Genomic DNA, 18,103 nt, shown 5'->3' with positions numbered 1-18,103 from the left:
ACATGAATATATAAAAAATTGAAACTGTGACAAGTACTAAGAAAGAGTGGCCATGGTGCTTTGAGAGCTTAAGTTAGGAGAATCTGACCTAGTCAGAGAGGTCACCAAAGGCTTCCCTGAGAAAGTACTGCTTCCGCTACCTATAGGATGAGCAAAAGTGAACTAGGTAAAGGAATGGGGAGGAGGGGGTGAATTCCTGGCCAAGGGAACAGCACGTCAAAGGCTTTGTGTTGAGAAGGAGCCATTTTGGTGGGAAGTCAGAAATATGAACTGAGGTCACCAGGAAAGCCCGACACTTCTACCTCTAATCTCTAAGTTCCCACCATTATTCGGGCATGCTTTGGGTCAAGATTGCTTTTTCCCGTAAAGAGTTATTTTATGCTCAGGAGAATAACCTAGTAAGTCAAGTGAATGGTGTTATCTCTTCAATTTTCTTCCTTTCTTAATAGCAAAAGTCCTTGAGGTAATGGCCACAAGTCCTTAAGATTTGTACAGGGATTTGAATGGTACTGAAGAAAAATAATATTCAATTAGCAAAATGATACCTTGCTAGCAGTCAGATATTTAATGAAAATAGAAGAAAAACAAAGATTAATGGTTAGAAATCTAGTATCTGCATGCAGAGGACAGCCAGTCATGATTTTTAAGCTTGAGTTTGAAGCATCTGTAGATGGGGGAGTCAGGATGGCAGTGAGCACCTGAGGAATCTTTCTGGTTTGCTGTTTGATGCTGCTGGGGATGGCATCAGTGTTCCAGTGAACTTTCCGGGTGGCACATACAGCAGAAGGCATGAGGGCTGCCCAGATGTCATCTGTTGTAGTCTTTGTTGTTGTTGTTGTTGTTAATCCTCACCCAAGGATATTTTTTCCCCTTGAATTTTTTAGAGAAAGTACAAGGGAAGGAGTGGGAGGGAGAGAGAGAGTGAGAGAAACATCCATGTGAGACACATCAATTGGTTGCCTTCTGCATGCAGCCACCTGGGATAGAACCTGCAACCCAGATACAAGCCCTTGACAGAGAATCAAACCCTCAACCCTTAGGTTCGAGGGCTAATGCTCTAACCGCTTAGACACACCAGCCAGGGCTGTAGTCTTTTTTTTTCCCCCCCCATTTATATCAAGCAATCCAGCTTTAGCTTGCACAGCTTTGTGAAAAGGGCAGTTTCAGTTCCAAATCAAGGAGGAAAATTTGGAAGTGTTAATTTTGAGTTATAGCTGGATATTGGAAGAAACTTAAAGAATTCAGGACTTAGCCAGAACTGGCAAAATGATCTGGACAGAATCTGCAAGGGTGCACTATTGTTTTTTCATTGAAACAAAAAACTTTTTCTTTCTATAATCACCTCCATTTCTATCAAAGATAAGCAAAGTAAGACTAATTTGTTTGAGAACTATGTCTGGTCTCATTAAACTTGGCCTGATTATTCACATCAGTGCACCAAGAGCTTGCATGGTCCATTTTGAGTTTGTTTTGCTAGAACTTTTCAGAAGGAATCCCAGATTGGACTTTGAAAAGCTAGGAAATCAAGCCAAGAATATACTACCTCGTTTTGCCTGTAATGCATACTAATTTGGCTGAATTCTTCTTTTCTCACTGCTCCCAAAATATCCTTACTCACCTGCAAAGCAGGGAACCCTGTACGCCAAATGCAGGCCAGCTCTTCCAAAGGGGGCTTTATAAGCATTGGTTCCTTAAAGCCAACTTCCGTTCCTTAACGCTGTCCGGTCACGTCTGATTTGAAGCACATCATTCACAAACATGTCATTCCAATCTAAGCCTTGGTAACAATTGTGTCTTGTTACAAGAAGAACAGATTCTTATTGAACTTATGCAAATAACTACATTACTATGAAAATAAGAATGCTAAGAGTTTTCTCATTCTAGAGAGATCATATAGGAAGAAAAAAGAAATGTTTCAACTCTGTTTACAAAGGTATAGTTTATAATATTGCTACAAGTTACAATAGTTTAAAATTAAAAAAAGGGGGGGTTCCTTAAATCTGGAAAACAAAACATTAAAGAACTAGCAATGTTTTAAACAAAGGTCATTAAAAATTATAGTCATCCTTATCAGGCCCATGAATTAATTCTTGTTCTGCTTGATGTTGGGTTAACATTTTATGAATCCATCAGCTTCTTCGTTAGCTCTAGAAATTCTTCCTCAACCTGGTGGCATGGTCTCAGAGTTATCCCAGTGATGCCATCATGGATCATTCTCACGCATAAACTGCTTTCAGGGGAGAATCAGGGTAAAACAGTAACTGTCTGTGAAAGGCGAAGGGCTTAAAATGGCCTTGCTTAAAATTCTGATGACAGTTCATTTGACAAAGAATAATTAGTTATTTCTGTGGCATACAACATTTTAACATAATAACTGGACAACAAGGGTATTGCAAATTTCTTATTTTTTAAATTTATTAATTTGGGAGAGAGAGAGAGAGAGAGAGAGAGAGAGAGAGAGAGAGAGAGAGAGAGAGAGAGAGAGAGGGAGTGTTGTTGGGCACTTATTTATGCATTCATTGTTTGATTCATTCTGAACAGGGATAGACTCACAATCTTGGCCTATCAGGATGATGCTCTAACCAACTGAGTTATCCAGCCAGGATCAGTATTGCAAATGTCTAATAACTTCATGCAATTTCTGAAATATCTATATTAGTATCATAGATCCATGCACATATAAACTAAGATTTATTATCAATTTTTTATGCAAAATTTCAGGTTTAATTTTTACTTATTCTGACATTGGTGGAAGCTGATGTCAAGAACTTAAAGGTAAGCAATAACTTTTGTTTTCTACCTCTTAGCTAAACAAAAATGCACCCCTTGTGGCCTTTTCACTAGGCCAAACTTGCTTTTATACATTTCACATGAGAAGGCAGTATTACCCTTTCTTGAACAAAATGATCAGGTTACTGAAGGACCATCTTTAGAGGAAGTGTTTAATAAGCATATTTTGTTTAAATAAATCTTCCAGCAAAAAGTGGAAGATTTATTGCCTTTACTTAAGAGGAGGCTCTGTAGCATTATCTCAAAATTCTGCATCTCCTTTGGCTTGTTTCTCTCTTGGTTCCACCCAAGCCTTATTAATAGTTTGTTTCCTATCATCATCTCCATCTTCATACATTTTCTTACACCATTCATCACTAGCCTGTTTCAGAGTCAGAGGAGGGCTTTTCTTTCAGTTTTCAGCTCTGGTTAGGAAGTGCTACTACATGTTTTTTTGCTTTATTTTTACACAAGATAATCCCCATATCTGTCTTGACTTTTTTGGAACTGCCTTCCACAGAGATGGGTTTCAAGAGGTTCATGCTCATGGTGTTAATATTCCCATTTAAACTATTTACTGAAAGGTCAGGTGCTCTCTCTGTGACATGTCCAAGCCTGGTCTCGGATGACCTCCAGTTAAGGTAATGTAGATTCTCACAAACTCGTCTGGCTGCTCCCACCCACAATTACTGACTCCCACTGTATATCCCATCGTAATGGGAGCAACCACCACAGCTGGGTTTTCATTGCCCACAGGTTCTCTTTCCTCTGTAATTTCTGCTGCATCTTATTCTTGATTTTGGTCTGTCTTAGATTTTCCAGCTGTAAGAGCATCATGTACTGTTTTTCCAGTTACCTTTTCCAGAAGCACCTTCTCCTCTTCTAGATCCTTCTGCAGCTCTTCCCCAGCTGAAGCCAGGGTCCGGTTGTGTTGGGCAAGGCCCGAGCTGCAGTGTGCCTGGGGAAGAGCAGGAAACGCTGCCCCAGCTTGAGTGGCAGTGCCCATGGGCTCCTTCATCACTTCATAGTTGACAACGCTGCCCACACAACTGTGCATAGCAAAGACACCTAATTAGCCGAACATCTCTCTTTTACAAGGTGACAGATTCTCCAGGAGTGCCCTGGGAAATCTTAGTTTGATGTCAGACTCCAGTTAGAATTGGATTTTGGAAAGTTGTCAAAAATGTCTAAAGGTGTGAACACTTGACTCCATAGGATCACAGGTCCCTGTGAAACCATACTTACCATTTAATAAAAGTGACAATTCAGAGATGTCCAAGGCAAATACGGAAAGTTAGTTATTAAAACTTAGCTCTTTTACTTGATGTTACAAGTAAATCAAGTACAAAATCAAACTTACTTGATTTTCTTGAGTAACCCAAGACCTGATAAAGACAACACAAAGCACGGGAACTTCTCTAAGGTGCAAACTGTTGGTCTCCTGGGCAGATAAATTAAAGGGCAAAGGAAAACCTTTTTCACAATTTCTTATGAAGAGCAGACTAATAATCTAAGAAAACGGTTTTGTTTCAAAGAGGGAAAGCCAGGTTCTAGGCTTGCGTCTGTGTGCTATTAATACCAAGACTAATTTTTTAAAAACTCATACAAATAAATTCATCCAATGTTGGGCAGCATTGGCCACACAAGAAAAAATTCCTTTTCATGATGCCGTGTTCAAAAACCTTCCAAACGTGGTTTTTAATTTATTCATTTTTTTTGTGATACTCTTTTCTTCTCTCATTCTGGAATAGTCATTCTACATTCAAACAAAATTACTCTCCTTTTCCCCTAACAAAAATACATACTTCATGCCTTTCTTATTGTAACTACATCTTCTTTTCCTTATATGCAGAGGGTTTTTTTCCTTGACTCTTATTACTTCTAGTAGATGTATTTACAATTTAGACTTTTTAACTATTAATAATTTTAATTTTCAATGAAAACTAGAAGCGAGCAATTATGAACTGTCACAATTATTCTATAGCAAATATCTGAACACATCATTTTACAATTCTCTAGAGGCATATGTCTTTTTCATTGTAAAGATTCCCATATTTATTAACAGACCCATATATTTTAGCTTCTATGTACCATTTAAAACAAGATGCCGAAAGTAAATAAACTTTACTTATATTCAGCAATTAATTTATTGATATGTTATCTTATTTGGAAATGATCTGGATATTCAATGAATACTCATCATTATTTCAACAGTATAGCTTTAAGGTTCAAGTTATCAAAAAGCTTTTTATAATTATTTTTAGACATAGTATAAATCATAATTGTTGAAAAGTTTATTTATAAATTTGTATCCTATTTTAATATATTTAATTCAGTTGTTCTTATAATTATGCTTGAATTGCTTATAAAAGTTTTAGGAAACATTAAACAAAAAAAAATTATCTTAAATTGTTTTTCTTGTTGACAAGTCAGGAAAGTATCAATAAAAAATTAAACAAACAAAGGCCTAAATTTAAAATTATGGCTCTTCTCTTTTTTTTTTTTTTTTTTTTTGGTTTTACTTATCATGTTCAACATGCATCAAGAAATTACTTTTTATTGTACATTTTGTTCTGAGGTTTGATTTATAGTGTTATAATCATAAATATGTAGTAGAGATCATATAAGCATGTTTGACTGGTAAATTTTGGTAAGAAAACAATGTACATCTGCATTACATTTAATGCTAAAAACTCTGAAGACATCCCTCTTTTATTTTACAAACAATTTTAAAACTACCTTTATTTACCAAAGAATATCCCAGATCAAGTGAATTAAAAAACAAAACAATAAAAAGCTTGGGTTAATTTCTATATTTCTGAGAGTTTTAGGAAAACTTAGTTTAAGTATTTATTTCCTTCTAAGCTAATTCTAATAGAACTCAATTGAGGATGTCTATAAATTAAATTGGTAATAGTCAGAGATGGAAAAATATCTCATACATGTAGTATACATGCATACATAAACATACAGGCAGGTGCAAACAGAGATGTTGCAGCTTTCATTCTACAATTTTAGTCATGAGTCACTAAAATATAGTCATAGTAACTCACTGGTTTATCTCCTCTTTATATCTTTACCTAAATTGCATTTCCAGCAAATAGGACAAGTGAAGATTACCTGTGAGCCTATATTTGTGAAGACTTCTAAGACTTTCTTTTGCCCTGATGTCTAATCTGATGGAAGCCGTGGACTAAGTCTTAGGACAGTGATTGAGGAGTTATCTAGCAGCTGTCTGGATATCTCCAGTGCACATCTGAATAGAAAAAATATTAATTTCTGCTTCTATAAAGGTGGTGTTGTTTCTATTTTTAGCCTTATGAATTGCTTTTGGAGGTCCCAAGTCACCGGAGAGCCCCTGATGGAGGGTAAGGGGGATTAAAATTCAAATGGCAGCAGGGCGCTGAGGGGTTGAAGTGAGAAGAGTCTGGCAGATGGACAGAGGGATGGAGGAGATAGATGTGTGAAGGGGGACATATAAAAGTATGTAATTCCAGAGAACTGGAGGGAATACTGAAGATGGTAAGAGGAGGAAGTGGACACAGACACAATGGAAAGGGAGTGGTCTTACAGGAACCAGTTTGGGGAGAATGTAAGTTTTGCAAGGAGGCCAACGCAGTTCCAAATTATCCTCAGCAAAATCATGTCAACAAGGAAAATAGCAGAGTTGGCAGAGCATTCGGTCAGTAGAGGTTCAAGAAGGGGGTTTCAGTTGACTGAGAAGCTCTCACGGGAGAAGTAAAGTCCAATAGAGAGAGTATAGAGGCATCCCAGAGAGCCAAAAAGAAACACTTCTAGACCAGAGTCAAGGAATAATCCCCACTCAGGAAAGAAAACCAGGAAGAAGAGACTTCAGGCTCAGCAGGTCCTCTTCAAACAAGGAAGCCTGGGACTCTGGCTCAGCTCCTGGCGTAGACTCCGAATCTTAGGAATCAAAATCTGCCCTTACCAGCTTCAACACATATGTCTGTCTCGAGTGCTGGTTCAGGAATCAGATCCTCAGTCAAAGTGCGCCCTTGAGGTCCTGGGCGAGCAGTCTGGGATCCAGTGATGAATCTGATCCTGCCTGAGTCACAGCACCATAACTACTAAGGGAAAAAAATCCATGACACTTGTTAAAGATGATAAGGCAGACTATTAGGACCATCACGATAGGTTAGAAAGCTCTGCAGTGAGATTTCGCAGTAGCGGAGAGAGATTGGGATCAACTCTGAATGCAGCATGGCAAGTGGGAAGTTACAGCCAAGGAGCAGGTGGGGCAGTGGATGGGAAATTACTAAGAAGCAAGAGGGGTAAGAAGGGTTCTGGCTAAACCCACCAAACAGAATTCTTGTTGAAGACAGGCCAGGGTGATCAGACATCACCTGGAAAATGTTGGGAGATGAGGAACCTGGTCAGATACTGAGGGTGAGCAGATATTGAGGAGGGGCGGGGGCAGAGTTCGGGTAAAACTGACTTACCAGAGTTCTTGCTAAAACTAAATTTGATGAGGAGCACACAAACGGGCCCAGGAGAAAGTTCAGGAGCCTGACTAAAGTTTGGTCAAGCAAGGAATCTGTCAGTAGATTTATTTTTGTTAAATATATTTTTATTGATTTCAAAAAGGAAGGGAGAAGGAGAGAGAGAGATAGAAACATCAATGATGAGAGAGAATCATTGACCAGCTGCCTCCTGCATGCCCCCTACTGGGGATCAAGCCCCCAACCCAGGCATGTGCCCTTGACTGGAATTGAACCCAGGACCCTTCAGTCCACAGGCCCATGCTCTACCCACTGAGCCAAACCGGCTAGGGCAGTAGATTTATTTTAAAGAGGAAAAGAATAACAAAAATGAGCAATGAGGGATCTCAAAAACACTTCACATTTTTCTAAATTTAACTCAAGACCATCCTATTTGGCCAGGATTCATTAAAGGTCTCATCCCAAAAAAATCATGTAACCTTTCCTCTTCAGAGAGATTAACAATGCCTTTGGGGAAAGTTCACGAAAGGAAGCAATCCAATGAAAAGAGGGCAGTATCCCATGGCAGGAATGCCAATAACTCGCCATAGTTTACCTAGCTCAAATGCCCCACCCTGAGTCATTTCCAGCAGCTCAAGTATCCTTAAAGGTTTTGTAGCTGACAAAGTATATTGATTTCAGTATTATTTCCCTACAATCTCATAACAGAAGTTTCTCCCCATGACACATGATCGAGCAAGTAAATTTTAGTGGCTTTACAGTCAGTTAAGCCTGGGTTCAAATCCTCACTCTTCAACTTCACCATGGGCCCCTGGGAAGGTCTTATGACCTCCCTAAACCTTGTTTTCTTGATTGTAGACTGGGAATCATAACCGTGCCTGCCCCTCAGAGCAGCAGCTTCGACGGCGAGATATAATAACGCAGTAAAGTGCTTAGCCAATTGCCTGCCATGCAGTCAACATTTAATTAAGGGGGAAATTTTGAAAAGAAGAGATAGGTGAGGGGAGTTGACAAAGTCTTGAAAGAGTGTATGGTCCCTAAGATATAGACGTGCCATGGTCCCAAAGATATAGAAGTGCCAATAGCAGGAAAGAAAAGGGCTGAGGGTTCTGCCTGGAGAGGCCTATGGTGTTGAAATAGAACTTACAATTGAGACTTGAGTAGGGAAGGACATCTGCTTGGGCACTTCTGGTCAGAATGATGCTTAGGAAACTAGTAAGAGCTAAATAAGTGAAGGTAAATTAGAAAGTGGAGCAAAAAGATGAAAGGAGAATGGCCGACCGCCTTCCTGCCTACTGTGAGCTGCGGCCCACGAGAGCTGCCTTGTTGCCGCTGGATTCATTTCTTGCTGCAGTTCCTCGGCCTTGTTGAGCTTGGCCTTGGGAACTCAGCATTTTCGGGCTTGACCCGATTTTCTCCAGTAAGATTTTCTCTTTCTGGGGGAAAAAAAAAATGCAGTAAAAAAAAAAAAGGGGGAAAACTATATAGTGAGAATGCCAAGGAATGTCTGAGAATATGAATCATGGGGAAGAGAATTCTTGAATTTATCTTTCCCAACGTTATTTTTATCTAGGAGAAAGAGATTTCCTTCTTGTGCCCCTGTAAGTACAATTTCTTTTTCTTTTTTCTATTAATATGGAATTGCTCACGAATTTGCGTGTCATCCTTGTGCAGGGGCCATGCTAATCTTCTCTGTATCGCTCCCATTTTAGTGTAGGTGCTGCTGAAGCGAGCACTTGTACAATCTCTTAACTTGCGTATGAAGTTCCTGCTTGGGGAGAGGGAGAGAGAGAGAGAGAGAAACTGGGCTGTTGCTCCACCCATCTATGAACATAGAGACACTTTGAATACCTGTTCCTGTCTCTTGGCTCTTTCCTCCCACACCCACGTGGCTGTGAGAAGCATCTGAACAGGCCCCACAAATGGAGCTAATAACCCCACGAAGTTAGGTTCTGTGCATTTTGGAGGCTGAGGTATGAGGAATGGAGATTGTCAGCACAACACGTGCAACGGCTCCTGGCGTTCTGGATGTTGCAGCTCATTAGCTGTAATAACGCCTCGCCTCGCAGAGTGGCCTGGTTTCCTGCCTCCTCAAGGCAACCAAGTGGGGAGGAGCAGAGAGCATCTGTACTGCGCCCCACACATCCCCATCCAGGACGCACCGCCCGCCTCAGGCAGCCAACAGCCCCACGGAGGAAACGTGGGCCAACCTCCCGCCCCCTGTTACAGGAAGCAGGACGAGAAAAGGGAGTGGCTGCAAGTTTGAGATGTTAGGGCCACCGAATGCGCTGCAGATTCTAGGGTCCCCTTGACCCACAGGACAGACTAAAAGTCGTATAGAAAGATATTTTGTGTTTTGATGGAAAACCATGCATACCCCTCTATGGCATACCCTCCCAGGCTGTGAGATTCTAGCCTGTGCATTGTATTTAAATTATTTTGTAAGCAACTGATAGTAATTTAATTGATCCTCCACTCCCAACCATTCTTAGCCCTTTGGAAAAAACAGTTTTATGTCCATTTGCAATTCACCCCAACATTTTATTTACTTGTATAAATCTGTGCTGTTTTGATTTTTTCCCCTTTGAAACGATTGTTGAATAGTGTCCCCCCAAAAGATATGTTCAAGTTCTAATTCCTAGTACCTGTGAATGGAACATTACTTGGAAATAGAATCTTTGCAGATGAGGTAATTGGGGTGGCCAATATGATTGTGTCCATATAAAAAAGGTAAAATTTAGCCTGGCTGGTGTGGCTCAGTGGTTGAGTGTCGACCTATGAACCAGGAGGTCACAGTTCGATTCCCGGTCAGGGCACATGCCCAGGTTGCCGGTCAATCCCAATGTGGGGGGTGCAGGAGGCAGCCAATCAAAGATTCTCTCTCTCTCTCTCTCATCCTTTATGTTTCTATCTCTCACTCCCTCTCCCTTCCTCTCTAAAATCAATAAAAATATTTTTTAAGTTAAATTTGGACAAAGAGATGGGCATGCACCCAAGAGAGCCTCATGTGAAGAGGTCAGGGAGAGAAGGCAAAGATCGAGGTAACACAAATACAAACTAAGGACGGCCAAGCACTGTCAGCAAACCACCAGCAGCCTGGAGAAAGGTATGGAGCAGACCCTCACTCAGCCCTCGGAAGGGACAAACCCTGCTGACACCCTGATCTCAGACTTCCAGCCTCCATTCTGTGAGAGAATACATTTGTGTCATTAAGCCACTCAGTTTGTGTTACTTTGCTATGGCAACTGTGGCAAACTAGTAAGCTAATTATAACATCTGGCTAGTTCCCTTGTATCATATGAGTAAAATAAATTTTTTTTAATTAAATTTTATTGGGGTGACATTGGTCAACATGAACATATAGGTTTTATGTGTGGATTTCTAAGTTACAAAATCTGTATATAGCACCATGTGTCCACCACCCAAAGTCAAGTCTTCTCCTATGGCCTCATATTAGGACCCCCTTCTCCCCCCAACTCCCGGTAACCCCCAGCAACCACTGCTGTTTGTGTTCATAAGTTTCAGTTTTATATCCCACATATGAGTGAAATTGTATGGTTCTTAGCTTTTTCTGTCTGACTTATTTCACTCCGCATGATGTTACCAAGATCCACCCACGTTGTTGTAAATGATGCTATTTCATCCTTTCTCATGGCTGAGGAGTATCCCATTGTGTATACATGCCACCATCTTCTTTATCCAGTCCTCTGACACAGGGCACTTCGGCTGTTCCATGTCTTGGGCATCGTGAATAACGCTGTAATGAACATAGGGGTGCATATATCTTTGTGTATAAATGATTTTGAGTTTTTCGGGTATATACCCAGAAGTGGGGGTGTTGGGTCATATGGCAGCTCTATTCTTAAGGTAAAAATAAATGAATGGGACTGTATCAAATTGAAGAGCTTCTGCACAGCAAAAAGAAATGGACAACAAAACAAACAGGCAACCAACTAGATGGGAGATGATAGTTGCAAACAGTAGCTCCAACAAAAGGTTCAATTTCCAAAATATATAAAGAACTCGTAAAACTTAACACCAGCCCTAGCCAGTTTGGCTCAGTGAATAGAATGTCGGCCTACAGACTGAAGGGTCCCAGGTTTGATTCCAGTCAAGGGCACATGCCTGGGTTGTGGTCTCGATCCCCAGTAGGAGGCGTGCAGGAGGCAGCCATCAATGATTTTCTCTCATCATTGAGGTTTCTATCTCTCTCTCCCTCTCCCTTTCTCTCTGAAATCAATAAGGATATATTAAAAAAAAAAAAAACTTAACATCAAATAAACAATCCAATCATAAAGTGGGCTGAGGACCTGAAAATACACCTCTCCCAAGAAGACATACAAGCAGCTAATAGATATATGAAAAGATGTTCAACCTCACTGGCAATTAGGGAAATGCAAATTCAAACTACAATGAAATACCACCTCACACTTGCTGGAGCAGCCACTATCAACAAGACAAGCAATAACAAGTGTTGGAGAGGTTGTGGGAAAAAAGGAACCCTCATTCACTGCTGGTGGGAATGTAGACTGGTACAACCACTATGGAAAGCAGTCTGGCGATTCCTCAAAAAAGTAAAATTTTAACACTTGTTCATCTTATATCTGTATTAAAGTCATGAGTTTACCTTTTCCTGAAAATTAATGGATAAGATAAATGGATCTTCTGTTGTCCCTCTCCATTCGTAAAGACTTCTCAGCCAGGACAACTGCTCAACAGTCTTTGTTTCATTGAGCTGTTGGGTTGCATAAAGGCATCACAGTATATCTTTTTAAAAACAACCCATAATTGGGAACTAAACTGATCAAATGGGCTGCCTCCCCTCATTCAGATAAAAGATGGACGGAAATGAAGCCCTTGCAGCTGCCAGGCTGCGCTGAGCACTTGATACTCTGTAGGACATTTTTTAAATGCCTACCCAACCGTCACCCCCTCCTTCAGTGGTAAAAGAACTCCAGTGTTGGAGCAGTAGTGTTCCCCTTTCCCCCACTTCTCAGGGAAGGAGGCCTTATCCTGACTGCTCCAGGACTGCCAGGGGGTCCTGGTCCCCTTGCCAGTGGTTAACCAGGCATGGCTGAGAGGAAGGGCCAGAGGAAGAGATTCCAAAAGTAAGGTCTCATGCTCTTAAAAGGAGCTATGTGAGGGAAAGCACACTCTTTTTATGAGTCTACACGTGATGCCAGAACCATGGCATCCATCCCGTGGTCACGAGAACAGCTAGCTTGACTAAGGGCCAAATTGGTCACACCAACTATGACAGAACAGAAAGAAGGAAATCCCTGGCTTCTTGATAGCAGTTTTGAGCCACTGAGCTAACCAAGGCTAAAACTGGTCTTCCTTGAGACTTCCTGAAATGTGAGAAGTAAGTATTGAAGCAAGTCAAATGAGAGTTTTTTCTTCCTTATATCCAAAAGCATCCTGTACCCTATAAGATATCTTTGAACATTCTCATTTTACTGATGAAAACCTGAGGTTCAGAGAATTTATAACTCGCATCCAAGGTAACCTATCCAGGGTCACCTATAAAACAAAATTTGTATCCAAATCAAAATCCAAACCCATCCTCTCTCCACTACCATTTACCTCTTCTGTGTTTATTATTAGTCACTGAAAAAATTTTAAAAAAAGACTAATTTCTTCTTGGTTTTTGTTTGTTAAAGTGTCATAAGAGGCCATAAAGCATAGTGGGTAAGGGTGAACTTTGGTGTTGGACAGATCTGGGTTTAAATCTGTCTCTATGTGACCTTAGGCAAGTCACTTAACCCCTTTAAGCCTCAGTTTGCTCATATAAAAGGGGATAGAAATTACTATAATATAAGGTTGTGATGAGGATGAAATAAAACTACAGACATAAAGTACTTATCACAGATCCTGGCACATTATACATGCACAGAACAAAATTGGTTCCTATTAGTGTGCCCTGCAATGCTACCCTCCCTCTTAAACAGACAGCTGGCATTTTTATTGTGAAGAGAACATCCTGTTCCCCATGCTCAGAGTGGTGTCAACTTGACTCCAGACTCAGCAGGGTCTCCCCTCACCCTGCTAAGACTGTGAGCCCCTCCTCTTCCTGCCCAGCCAGCACCATCAAAAGAGCCCAGCTCCCCGGGAGCCCCTGGCATTCCTTGGTGGAGCCCGGCCTGGTTTTGTCTCTACTCACATTACCGCCCCCCTCCGGGGCTCTGAGAGCTTTGATGTTCACGTGGCTGCCTGGCAGGGGCAGGAGGATAAAACCCTACTTGTTCCCTCTCTCTACAATAAGACCTTTGGCAATTTAGAGGGACAGCGAGATAAAAGACTGGGGTTTTTTTCTTTCTTTTTATTTTTTTTTTTCAACAACAAATGGTGGTTTGTCTTTACCAGCTGCTCCTTCAGAGCCACACCAGCATCAAAGAGCATGAAATCTGCAAAAAGCCAAGGCAGGGGAGATCTATCCCACCCTGTGGGGAATTCTCCTGCCCACAAGACAAACAGAAAGGGGAGGGGGATGTGGGGGGTGCGGAAAGGGGCCCTGTGTGCAGTGTGTCCCAGTGGGGTGATCTAACCTCACACTCCCACCCCAACCCCAAAAGTTTGTTTTCTTAGCGTTCACACTGTGCCACTTTAGGCTTGGCACACAGACAAGAGAGGGACAGGGAGGGACCTGGAGAAAGGAAAGCTCAGCTTGTCTCGTGGGTAAATCTTGAGTTGATTTGACATCTTCCAGTCCAGAGGGCTTAATGTGGGCAGGCTGTGTATATAGAACATTCAGGCTCTGCTCCACGTCCACGTGACCACGTGCAAGTGGAGGAGGAAAGAGAATAATCCACCTGCATGACAATGAGGCCTATTGTTTTTTATGATGTCCTATGTGTCAGGTCCTGTGCACTCTATCAGGTAGGTAGGTAGACTACTTTCCCCATTTTACAGATGTAGAAGCTGACGCTAAGACAGCGAAAGTCAGTTTTCCAAAGTCACATCCTAAGGGGCAGGGGCAGGAATTAGATTTGCACCAAATTCAGACCTGCACCAAAGTGTGCGATCTTAACCAGAGATTATAGTCTGCTTTCCGAAAGGAGTGACTGTCAAGCGAGACACACTTATAGGACATGTGTGACTCATTGAGTTGTGTCTCCAAAAAAAGATGTTAAAGACCCCAGTACCTGTGAAGGTGACCTTATTTGGAAATAGGGTCTTTGCAGATGTAATAAAGTTAAACTGAGGACGTACTGGATTAGCGTGGACTTAATCCAATGACTGGTGTCCTTATAATGGAAGGGGGATTTGTATACAGAATCTGCACAGAGGAACGAAGACAGCCATGTGGGGCAGAGGCAGGTACTGGAGTGATGCCGACACAGGTCACGGAATGCCAAGGACTGCCGGCAACCACCGGAAATGAGGACAAGGTGAGGAAGGGCCTTCTCCTAGGGCAGTGGTTCTCAACCTTCTTAATGCCGAGACCCTTTACTACAGTTCCTCATGTTGTGGTGACCCCAACCATAAAATTATTTTCGTTGCTACTTCATAACTGTAATTTTGCTACTGTTATGAATCGTAGTGTAAATATTGGATATGCAGGATGTATTTGCATTGTTACAAATTGAACATAATTAAAGCATAGTGATTAATCACAAAAAAACAATATGAAATTATATATGTGTTTTCCGATGGTCTTAGGCGACCCCTGTGAAAGGGTTGTTCGACCCCCAAAGGGGTCTCGACCCACAGGTTGGTGACCCACAGGTTGAGAACCGCTGTCCTAGGGCCTTCGAGAGAACACAGCTCTGCCAACATCTTGATTTTGGACTTCTGGACTCCAGAGCTGTGAGAGAATAAACTTCTGTTGTTTCAAGTCATCAAGTTTGTGGTACTGTATTAAGGTAGCCCTAGGAAACTAATGAAGCATCTCTCTTTGTGAGGTTGGAGGGAGAGAGAGTTGGAAGGGGGTTGGGAGCAGAGAGCAAGGATGCTATTGTGAAGTAAGGGATGAGAAAGAGAAGGTAAATGGAACCAAGTTTGATGGCTCAGCTCCTTGAAAGTGAGAAGAGTGAAAGAAAGTTCCGACACTGCCTGCCAGGGAGGGGAGGGATAGGGAAAAAGCAGATGCTGCCATAGTTGGCGCAGTGACAATGACCTTGCCCCACACCACCGCGCCAGCCTTCTCACACCTCAACAGGGCTCTTACATCAGACTCGTCTTCGGTTACTGCACTCAGGGAACATGTATTTAGCACTCACAAAGTGACTGGTGCTGAAGGGGCTGGGGATGAGGGCCAGAGAGCAGCATAAGGAACAAGGATCTAGGAGCCTCACAGTTTATTTAGCCTGGTGGTTCTTCACCTCCCTGTCATCCTAGAAAGTGTGTACTCTAACCTCTAGCCCATCCCAAGTTGGATGGGACATTCACCCCCTCGCTGGGCCCTTTCTCACCCCTTTATCATAATGTGTGGGCATTGCCTGGCCAGCGTGGTTCAGTGGTTGAGCGTCAACCTATGAACCAGGAGATCACAGGTCCATTCCCAATCAGGGCTCATGTCGGGTTGTGGGTGGGCTAGGTCCCCAGTGTGGGGAGTGCAGGAGGCAACTGATGGGTGAATCTCACTCATCATTGATGTTTCTATCTCTCTCTCCCTCACCCTTCCTCTCTGAAATCAATAAAAATATATTTTAAAATAGTAGTAATGCTTGGGCATTATACCTTTTTTCTCTTTATATATTTGTATACAGAGACAGTTAGATGATAGATAAATGGATGGAGAGAGAGAGAGAGAGAGAGAGAGAGAGAGAGAGAGAGAGAGAGAATGGCTCCTCCATTAGGTTGTGAGCTTCTGGAAGGCAAGGCAGCATCCTGTTCAATTCTGCCTGGTCAGTGCCTTCACAGATCTTGCTGATAATAGTTGATAGTAAATAGTTGATCAATAAATGTCCAGGGTATTCTAAAACAAAAAGATTTTTAAGTAATTGAAAAATAGGCAAAGGACATAAATGCACGAATGACAGAATGAAGAAATATAAATGGCTCTTAATCACATGGAAAGATGCTCAACTCTAGTCATAGCAAGAGGCATACAAGTTAAAGCTACACTAAGACAATGTCTCACCTCTCAGGCTGGCAAAGGAGACAAGATATTGTGTTGGGAGGCTGTGGACACTAGCAGGCTCATTGGTGCTCACAGGTGTGCAACAGATAACTGTAAGGAGGTCAATTAGGCAACGTCTATCAAAATTACAAGTATGTTTCCCCGGGGGAGTATTACAAATATTACAAAATTACTATATGCCACCTCTGGGGAGATCTGCAGTGCACCTCACAGCTACACCAGCAAACATAAAACGAGCTTGTGCAGCATTGTTTGCAAGAGCAAAAGATCTGAAGCAATTCAAGGGCCCTTCTCTGGAGAACTGGGAAAATAAACTGTGGTGCTTGAATAAGAACGAAGAAGATAAAGACTATATTCATATGCGCTTAATTTGCATTAAGAGACAGTGGGAGGAGTCACGTGAAACTAATGACTGTAGTTCCCTAGGTGGGAGCAGGAAACAGGGTAAGCAGCTGGGGAGGGAGCAAGATTACTCAAGTCATGGTTTTCACATCATTTTTATTCATGTATTTCCTAGTCAAAACTAATAATAAATAAAGATTAAAAACAAAAAGCATGTAATATCAAGTAAGGTTTAGATAATATTGTTGGAAATGTCTCTTGAACACTGCAGGCAGGCACATGAAGAAAAAATAAAAAACACTCGAAACTCAAAATAAATTAAAATTTCAAAATACCTTAAACTGTATCCACTTGGTCAACCAATTTCCTGGAAGATTAAAGTTGAGATCTATTTTCCTTAAGAACAAAAACTGTGGTGAAAAACAATACCAGTCAAAAGCCCTTCAGCTATCTGAAGGAAAAGCCGCACTGCCCACTGTGGGGAATTTCATAGCTCAGGACACAATCTGCCTAGCTACTCAGTTCTCTCATTTTCCCCCGCCAATCCCACTGGAATTCCATTTATTTCCTACTTTCAGCCTTCCCTAGCCATGTTCAGCCTCTTTCTCAGACCCAGTATCCTCACATACCTTGACTTCTTTACACTCCACCGAATTCCATCAAAGCCTGGCTCCATACACCCTTCAGATTTTTAATTAAGAACCTAGATGCCTCATGGAAGTGAAATGCCCTGCCCAACCCAAGACACTATAACTCATTAAACCCTATGGAAGATAGAGACCATCATAATGCATTTTATCAGCATTTTCAGATGGAAAAATAAATAAAGAGGGCCTAGAGAACGGAGCACTTTGTCCAAGGTTATGCTGTGAGGGCCGGTGGGGCCAGGATGGAAACGGAGCACTCTGACTTAAGAGCCCACTCTCACCAGAGCTGCCTCCCTAGATGCCCCCAAATACTTTATAGTCTCTAGGCCAGTGGTTCTCAACCTTCCTAATGCTGCGACCCTTTAGTACAGTTCCTCATGTTGTGGTGACCCCCAATTTCATTGTTACAAATTGGACATAATTAAAGCATAGTGATTAATCACAAAAACAATATGTAATTATATATGTGTTTTCTGATGGTCTTAGGCGACCCCTGTGAAAGGGTCGTTCGACCCCCAAAGGGGTTGCGACCCACAGGTTGAGAACCGCTGCTCTAGGCCTTTACTTCGACTTATCAACCCACCATCCATGCATTCATTCATTTATTTCTCAAACATCCATGGCCGCCTATTGTATACCAGACACTGTGCTAAGTGAAGGGGAAACAGAGATTAAGGAGACATAGTCCTTGACTCTGAAAAGCTTGCAGTCCAGAGAGAATCCACACAAGTAAACATGCAGACCCACAGACAGGAGGTTCTGCAATCTGAGCTAGGAAAGGACCCCCAGTCCACTTTTGCTTT

The 18,103-nt window shown here is 41.8% G+C and overlaps 1 pseudogene across 1 annotated transcript; it reads right to left on the bottom strand.

Annotated features, from left to right (window-relative positions):
- Window positions 1–3,031: 3,031 nt before the first annotated feature.
- Window positions 3,032–13,628, bottom strand: LOC308513864 (calcyclin-binding protein-like; annotated as a pseudogene). Its single transcript has 4 exons — window positions 13,590–13,628; window positions 8,526–8,665; window positions 4,130–4,210; window positions 3,032–3,818 (listed from the first exon to the last, which is right to left on the bottom strand). The product of its transcript is annotated as a calcyclin-binding protein-like (transcript).
- Window positions 13,629–18,103: the final 4,475 nt, after the last annotated feature.

Source organism: Myotis nattereri (assembly GCF_964212035.1).
Source record: "Myotis nattereri genome assembly, chromosome: 2".
NCBI lineage: Eukaryota > Metazoa > Chordata > Mammalia > Chiroptera > Vespertilionidae > Myotis > Myotis nattereri.
This window is presented reverse-complemented; position numbering and strand designations above follow the sequence as displayed.